This window comes from Lathyrus oleraceus, chromosome 3 (assembly GCF_024323335.1).
Source record: "Lathyrus oleraceus cultivar Zhongwan6 chromosome 3, CAAS_Psat_ZW6_1.0, whole genome shotgun sequence".
Lineage (NCBI taxonomy): Eukaryota > Viridiplantae > Streptophyta > Magnoliopsida > Fabales > Fabaceae > Lathyrus > Lathyrus oleraceus.
Window position 1 is genome coordinate 334,331,368 of NC_066581.1, and position 8,644 is coordinate 334,340,011.

Genomic DNA, 8,644 nt, shown 5'->3' on the forward strand with positions numbered 1-8,644 from the left:
TCATTGAGCTATTGGTTAACTCAACATCAATAAAACCAGAGTCGCCACCATGCTTTTATTGTTTTCAAAAGAAAAGGGAAAAGTACGAACAAAAACCAAAGATAATAAGTTTTCAAATCAAAACTAATAAAATGTCAGAGATTACAGGTAAGGGGGTTGGTTACACAGAGGGAAGATATTAACACCCAAAGTGTCCTAGGTACTCATAGGGAGCCCTTTTTGTGTGCAAGTGTTTTGGTTGAAAATGATATTTCTTAAAATGTAGAATGGTGGGATGAGAAAAAGAATTCATTTATTATATTTTTATGCTTGACAAGACCTTCGGTATTATGCCTACATACCTGTAGCGGTAAAATCATGACCATCTATGAATAAGCTTAACGTCAATAAAACCAGAGTCGCCATGAAGCTTTTATTGTTTCCAAAGGAAAAGGAAAAGTATGAGCAAAACCCAAAGATAAAAAGTTTTCAAATCAAAACTAATAAAGTGTCAGAGATTATAGGTAAGGGGGTTGGTTACACAGAGGGAAGGTGTTAGCACCCAAAGTGTCCTAGGTACTCCTAGGGAGCCCTTTTTTATGTGTGCATGTGTTTTTGGTATAAATGATGTTTTAGAAAAATAGAGTGTGGGGGTGAGAAAAGAATTCATTTATTATATTTTTGTGTTTGATAAGACCTTCGGTCTTGTGCCTACGTACCAACATAAAAATGAGGGATCAAAACCTCGTAGTTCGTGGTAAAAATTTCAAATAAGTCGGTGAATTACTTTTAACAAAAGTTGAAGTAAAAGGGCACAAAAGGCCAAAGTTTTGAATGGGGTTATTAGTTCTTTTATTTTTGTCTTTTTAAATTTAAGTCAATATGGTTAAGTTTATTTACAATTTTGATTAAGAAAAGATTTAAAAAATTCATTGGCATAAAACCAAAATTTATAATCATTAAAACATGTCTAAGTTTAAAATTACAAGAAAAGAAAGTTTTTTTGAAAAGAGGGAGAGATTTTGAAATTTAATAAGTGGGAGGAGATGAAGGGACTACCCTAAGCACAAATTTAAAAGTTAAGAGTTGAAAAGATCTGACCAATGGTATGCAATCCAACAGACAAGAATGTCATTTAGAAACCCATTTTCCTTTGGACTTTGATCAAGCAATAAGCAACAGACAATAAGAAATATCCAGACATCATAAAGATCAAGGCATCAAATAAAGATAGCCACATCCAAGCAAGCATTCCAAAAGCTAGCAGTCTTCATTGTCTTCCAATGTATCAGATGAAGTATTCCTTGATCAACTCAGAATAAAGCATCAGACACAAGATCAAAATAACAATTAAGCACAAATATAGAGTAGTTGATGAACCCAAGAAATCCCCAAGTCTTGCATCAGATGAAGGCATAATTCAAAATAGCTCAATCTCAAGATGTTGGCATTGGCCAAGTCCTCATAGCACATGGAATGTTGCCTAATCCTAAGTCCAAAAGTTCAGATCAAATTCAACAGCCCACCGAATGTTTGTTTAGGGATTTCTTGTTATTAGATGTTTTAAGGTCCTAAGACCACAAACAAAACCAAAACACACAAACAATATATGTACAATCACAAGATATGGCTAAAATTAGGAAAGTGAAAATGACATAATCATAAACAAGTTATATGAAATGTAAATGACAATGAATGATAAATGATTAAAATTTAAATTGCATAATAGTAAATGACTTGAAGTTAAAGCAATATTAACAAGAGTTAGTCAAATGTTAGTCAAAAGTTAGTCAAGTGTTAATGGTGATTTTAATTGATTAAGTCATTCTTTGGAGAACACTCAACCATTCATTCACAATTATGAATCCTTAAACCAAGACATCTTCCATGAGAAGGGCTCCAACTTGGATAATTCAACAAGTATGCCACTACCTCCCATGAAAGGAAAAAAGGTCAACTCTCCATACAATGCCATGAAGAATGGGAGACTTACAATCTCACTTACTAGAATGCTATGCCTTGAGGGTCAAATTTAGCTCTATGTTAAGCAATCATAATTGGACTTATATAGAAGTCACAACTATCTGAGGTCGGGCAATAAAAATATAGGTGTTAATGCATGTTATAGATTTGGTATAAAGAACCAAATTCCTAAAATATACCACACACAAAAAGAAAAGTCAAAATGGAGGGACCTATCTCACTCATACTTGTATTGATTTATCTGACACAAGGTCATTGATGTATCAATTAGCCTTTAGACATTAGAGATTTCATTGGTCAAATAAGGGAATGGAAAAGAATAGGTATGAAGATGAAGAGGGAGGGGAAGATGGAAACACAAATTGATCACGGGAGGAATTTCATCAAATCAAAACCATCCATTCATTTTGGGAGATGAAATGTACATTTCATCAATCCCCTAAATCCAATGGTTTTGATCCAACAAAAGTCAAATCAACCTTGACCAAGGCCCAAACAGAAAGTCAAACATCACAAGACCATAAAAATGACACAACAATATTTTTACACATTTAATCACTTAAAAATCAATTTAAAAATGAATTAAAATACATTAGAATTTGGTCAAAACCTAAAATCCCTTCAAAACACCAAATAAATAGCCAAGGAACTTATCCTAGGTCAAACAAGGTCAAAAGACCTTAGACAAAATAATACATAATTTTTAAAAAGGCAAAAGTATTTTTAAACAATTAAAAATATGCACAAAAAATTTAATTCATGAAAAATACGAAAATCAATCCAAAAAATAGTTTTAATTCAGAATATGGAAAATAAAAGTATTTAAAGATTTTTGGTGAAAGTCCCATATTTTTTGGATTAAAAATGAAATTTATATGAATTAAACAAAATAAATAGATTAAATAAAAAATCATAATAAAAAAAGAAAATAGAAAAAACAAGGGCCATCAGATCTCCCTCATTATACGAGGTGGCAGATCAAATGGCCAAACACGCGCATTCCACCATGTGCCTTAGTCAATGTGCTACATGCTTGGTAATTAAAAGGAAAAGCTAGGATTAAAACATTTTGGATGGATCAAATGGTTGAGAACACGCCACAACACCACCGGAGCTAGGGCTTCGGTCATCTTCTCCGGTGAGCCTCACCGGACTAGATGACCACCAACCATCACCAGAATTAAAAACAAGGACATGATTTTGAAGGAAAAATTCCCAGGAGCTCGAATCTGGCCTCAATTCTCTCCAATTCCAAGTATATTGAAAGATACAAGGATTTGAATTTTGAGGATCATGATCTGAGTTGCTTCGATTTGACCTCAAAGCAACTCAATCTTGTTGCCTACATTGGTAGGACTTCAGCAAACCAACAATTAATCAAAACGGATGAGAAATGAGGGAGAATCGAAGAAGAAAAGTTTCTGAAATTTCACCTCCGAGGAGCTTCCAATTAGCTTGATCTTGCTTCCAATTTTGCTTGGCTTGACACTAGAAGCTCGTAGGAGATGGTATTGATGATTAAAAAGCTTGGACCCTTGGAGTTTCAATTCCAAAACAGAATGAGAATTGAAACTCGATTTCTCAAGAAATCTTCAAGGTTATCCTTTCAATGGGGTTTGGTAGAGAATGGGGACAAAGCTTGGGCAAGAGGGATCCCTTTTCTAATCACCAGGGTCATGTATTTATAGGCTTGCTCATTGCTTTTTGCACACTTCAAAATTGGCAAAAATTGGAAAGGTGAGATGCATGCTTGCATGGGGCGTGTGATAGGCCCATGAGATGATCTAATTAAGTCCGAAAAAGATCATGAGTGATACTGAAAGTATAACATGAAGCCATGCATTTGAAATTGAGAAGTGGTAATGAGATTCATCCAAATAGACCCATGAAGAGTAACCATGCGCAAGTCATTCAAACCCTATCCAAATGAAGTGATTTTAGACTTTTTGGAAAGGTAAGATCAAGGGGAACAACTTTCATGTTGAACACCTTTCTATTTGAAGCTTTGATCATGATGAATTTTGAGGTGGAAGTTTTAGAAATCAAACATAATTGAAATTTTTCTAAGTACCAAGTCAAATGTTCACTTCTTCCATGTTGAATAACTTTTGCTATGAGCTTCAAATGGAAAACGTTCCTTCATAAAAGTTGTATCTATTTCAAACCTCTTCAATATGGTCATAAATTTGACCTCATTAGGGTTTGGCATTAAGGAGTTATGCATTTTAGAAGTTGAAGAAAATTGCCTGTTCAATGGTAATGGCCCAAAATGACCTATAATGTTTCCTCTTGAAACATCCCCTTGAAAGTTGAATTTTAAGTTTCTCAAAGAATAAAATTTGGAGAGGACATATTTAAATAGATCATGAAACTTGGATGGCCTTCATTTCATCAAAATTGAGCAAGTTATGGTCCTTGGAAGTTGACCTCTAAACTAGGGCACAGACAAAAGGACCTATAATATTTCACCATAAAAAATGACTTTCCAAGCAAAACTAGATCTTGATGCAAACATGAAAGTTGTTTTAAATGTAATAAGGAGTAACTTTTCTCTTAAAATAATTTTCATATGTGTAAGAACCCAATTTTGTCCCTAAGATCCCTCATGGCATCATAACATTGCATTTGCATTGCCTCAAGGATCATAAGCATCTTGGTTCCCTTTGCCTTTGGGTGGGATCCCTTGTGAGTGGTTTAAGATCACTAGGCATGCTTGAATTGTATATTATTGCTTTTCTCACTTTGTTTACTAACCAAAACCACAAAAATATGTCACTAACATCTTTTGTTTGTAGCTTGAGCAATCACAAGGTCCAAAGCTTCTAGGAGATCTTTTGTGTAATGATAAGGTCAAGAGGAGATGAAAGCAAGCATGGTAATGGGACCAATTGCATTCTTCTCCAAATAATTTCTAGTTTCTAATTCTAATTTTTAATATTTTTTATTTTATCATTTGATATTTTTTGTGAATTTTCTCTTTTCTGGTTATTTTTAATTCATTTTAAATAGTTTTTGATATTCAAAAAATACAAAAATATTTTCCTAACCTATTTGAATGATGATGGATCTATGAAAAATATTCTCATCAATTTTTTAATGGATTTGAGATTTATTTGAGATTTTAGTTCAATTAGGTTATTTTTATTCATTTTTAATTGATTAAAAATAGTTTCTGACTTTTAAAAATGCTGAAATTTTTTGTCAAACTTAGTTTGACCTTGTTGAACTTGGGATAAATCACTTGGACCTCTCAAGGTTGATTTGAAGTGATTTTGAAGTTTGACCTTTCTTTTATTTTTAATTCAAGTTTATTTTAATATTAAAAAATACTAAAAATATTTTGTTTATTGTTTGATCTCCAATCTTCATCTCATTCCTGATTTCTCATTGTTTGACTTTGACTTTCAATGTCATTTGGTCAATACACATGGATTGGTACATTTTTATTCCACCTTATGCATTTTGATCTTTCCATTTCCTTATCCATCCTTCATCTCCTTCTTCTTCTTCTTCTTCTTCTTTCTCTTTGATCAATGAGTTGAAGGTTGATAAGTTAGCATTGATTAGGGAGACTTAATCTTCCTTGATTCAAATCTAATTCATCTTGATCAATTGATCAAGTGAATGGCTTTGCATTAAGGATAGGTTGTTTTCTAAATCATGCAAAAGGCTTAAACCAATACAAGATCAATTCTCTTTTCCTTTTTGGCATGGCAAGTTGTTGGAACTTGGTTCACTAATCAAGACTTCTAACTTATGTTGTTGCCTACATTATTATTGACCGGCCTCAGATAGTTGTGACTTCTACATAAGTCCAATTACGATTGCTTAACATAGCGCTAAATTTTCCTTATGGCACACTAACTACTAACACTGACCATTAATAATTAACATTTACTTTTTGCTCTTTACTTTTAATGCCATTTGCCTTTTTCTCACTTGAGCACATAATTGTGTATATACTATTGTGCTTGTGTTTTATTTTGATTGTTGTGAACCAAATGCAAAGAATTGGACAAATGGACTTAGACTTTAGGATCTTCCCTATGCAAATTTGGAGTCAAAGAGAAACTAGGTATTGGGCCTTTAGAGTGCTATAAAAAGTCAAAGAGAAACTAGGCATTGAGCCTTTAGAATGCTTAAGCTTGAAGATGAACATTGAAAGGACCATATTCTAAACTCCCTCTTATCCATTCTTTGATTGTATTATAGAACCTTTTGATGTGTGTTTTCTTGTGCTAGGAGTTCTAACCTGAACTTATTTGGGGAACCATTACCATGAGCTTCTAAGAGAGAGAGATCCAAGATGCATTGGGGAGTCTTTCCAAGAGTTCATTTGATTGATGATTGCTTGAGTTTATGCTTTATGCGATTGCTTATTCTAAAGGATGAGAGCTACTTGGATCATCCATATGATCTCAAGAGAGGAACTCTTTTTTGTGGTTTTGTTCTTATCCCTCACCTCTTGTATGCTTAGGATCTTAGCCCTTCTTCTTCTTCTCTCCACTCTAACCCAAGCCAAAACTTTTGTGCAATCACTTAACACTTGTTTTCAAACATTAGAAACCTAAGCCTTATGCTTTTGATTTTCAAACTTGTTTTTCATAATACTTATTTTGAATTGAATCTTTAAGTCAACTTTGACCATTTTGTATATACTTCTAATTGGTAAATATTCAAATGTCCTTTTGTGGTTTCAATGGCCACTTTCTAATCAAAACTTTTTCATAACCTTTAGCTATTAGGTTTGACTTATCTTTGTGGTAGATGTAATACTCACCTATATCCTTAGTGATGGACAATGAGTCTTCCATGCTTATTATAGGGTTAACCCCTCACTAGCCTGTTGAAGCTATCCTCACATGGTGGATTTGTGGTTTTAGGTTGAGTTTTCTCCCTTTGATAACAAAAGACCTTAAGGCTTTTGGATCAATCAATTCACCAACTCATTTTGAGATTTTTACCCCGAACTACGAGGTTTTGATCCTAATCTTTTTTTAAGATGGTACGTAGGCAATGGGTTTATCCATCCAAACACAAAATGTAAATAAATTTGTATATTCTCTTCTCATCCCTTCAATCATGTTTGCACAAACAAATTTTTCACAAAAACAACAACCTTTACAACAAGTGTGAAAAGGGCTCCCTAGGAGTACCTAGGATGTTTTGGGTGCCTAACACCTTCCCATTACATAACCAACCCCCTTACCCAGATCTCTGTTTCTCTTTTACTAGTTTTTGTTAAAACTTTTAGGTTTTTGTTCGCTTTCTAACCATTCCTTTGGATAAATAGAAGTGCGGTGGCGACTCGACTTGTATGATTTACCTTGGATTTAGTCAATATCTCTAATGGTGACGAATACCCCGCTACAGAAAAGTGGCGACTCTGCTGGAGATATTTGCCTAGTGGGTTTTGCCTACTTTTCATACTTGTTGTATTGTATTGTATTGTTTTGTGACATATTTTTGTGCAATTTGGGATGACTGTATTGCTTGTAATGTATGAATTGCTTGATATATTAGTTGCTTGTATGCTTGGTTTCTTGTGAGATGAGTTCTATACCCGGACTCGAGTGCACTTAGGATAGGAGAATGGCGTAGTCTTGTTGACTTGTGTGGAGTTATTCCTTAGCAAGTTGACTTGCGAGTCCGTTCACTTGGTGGAGGCCATGTTGGGATCAATAATGTCACACAAGTAAGTTGTGGTTAGACATTACTCTTTCCAATATAGACCTTAGAAGCCAAGGACCTTAGTTTACCAAGCCCATCTTGGCCTATTCTTAGGATGTAGTGCAAAAGTCGTTCAAATGTAAGATTTGATACGATTGTTACGCGATACTACACTCATAAGAGTCTCTCTTAAGAATATTTTTGGAATACGAGTAGTCGTTTATCCGATAATATCCGAAAGATGGGATGATGACTATGGGAACCTCTTGTAGAACATGTTTGGCAGGTTTAAACCCTAGTACACTCCCTTTGGGTGGTTCTTAACCAAGACTCCATGCTCGTGACTTGCAACAAACCCTTGATTCATGGTTGATCCATTCATGTATCCTTAATATCAATGGAACTTGGGTGTTGATAAGGTGTAAACCATAATCTACCAAAATGGATGATTGATATTAAGGATGATATGATCCATCCCATGACCTTTGTTTGGTGTGCTTTGCTTGATCCTTGAGTGTGATTGTTGCATTCATGCATTCATGCACCCATTTGCATCCATATCATCAATAATAAAGAAAATTTTCAAGGAACTTAAGGGGTTTATTTGCAAAATTTTCAGACATGGAAAGACAAAGAAGGAATGCAAAGAAGTACAGTTTCAGACAACCAGATTTGAAAGATTTAAGGAATCTGACATCCTATGTACTAGATCCCTTGGGTTTCAAGACTCGTTTTGGGAAGCTTCTTCCTCTTCTGACTACTCAGGTGGACGAAGGATTGATGAGTGTATTGGTGCAGTTTTATGATCCCTTGTACCGTTGCTTCACATTTCCGGATTTCCAGCTTTTGCCCACACTTGAGGAGTATGCCTACCTTGTGGGTATACCTATTCTAGACCAGTTGCCGTTTAGTGGCTTGGAGAGTATTCCTACTTCTCAAGAGATAGATGACATGTTGCACATAGACGAATCTCTGGTTGGTGCTCATATGACTACCAAAGGTGGAATTCAAG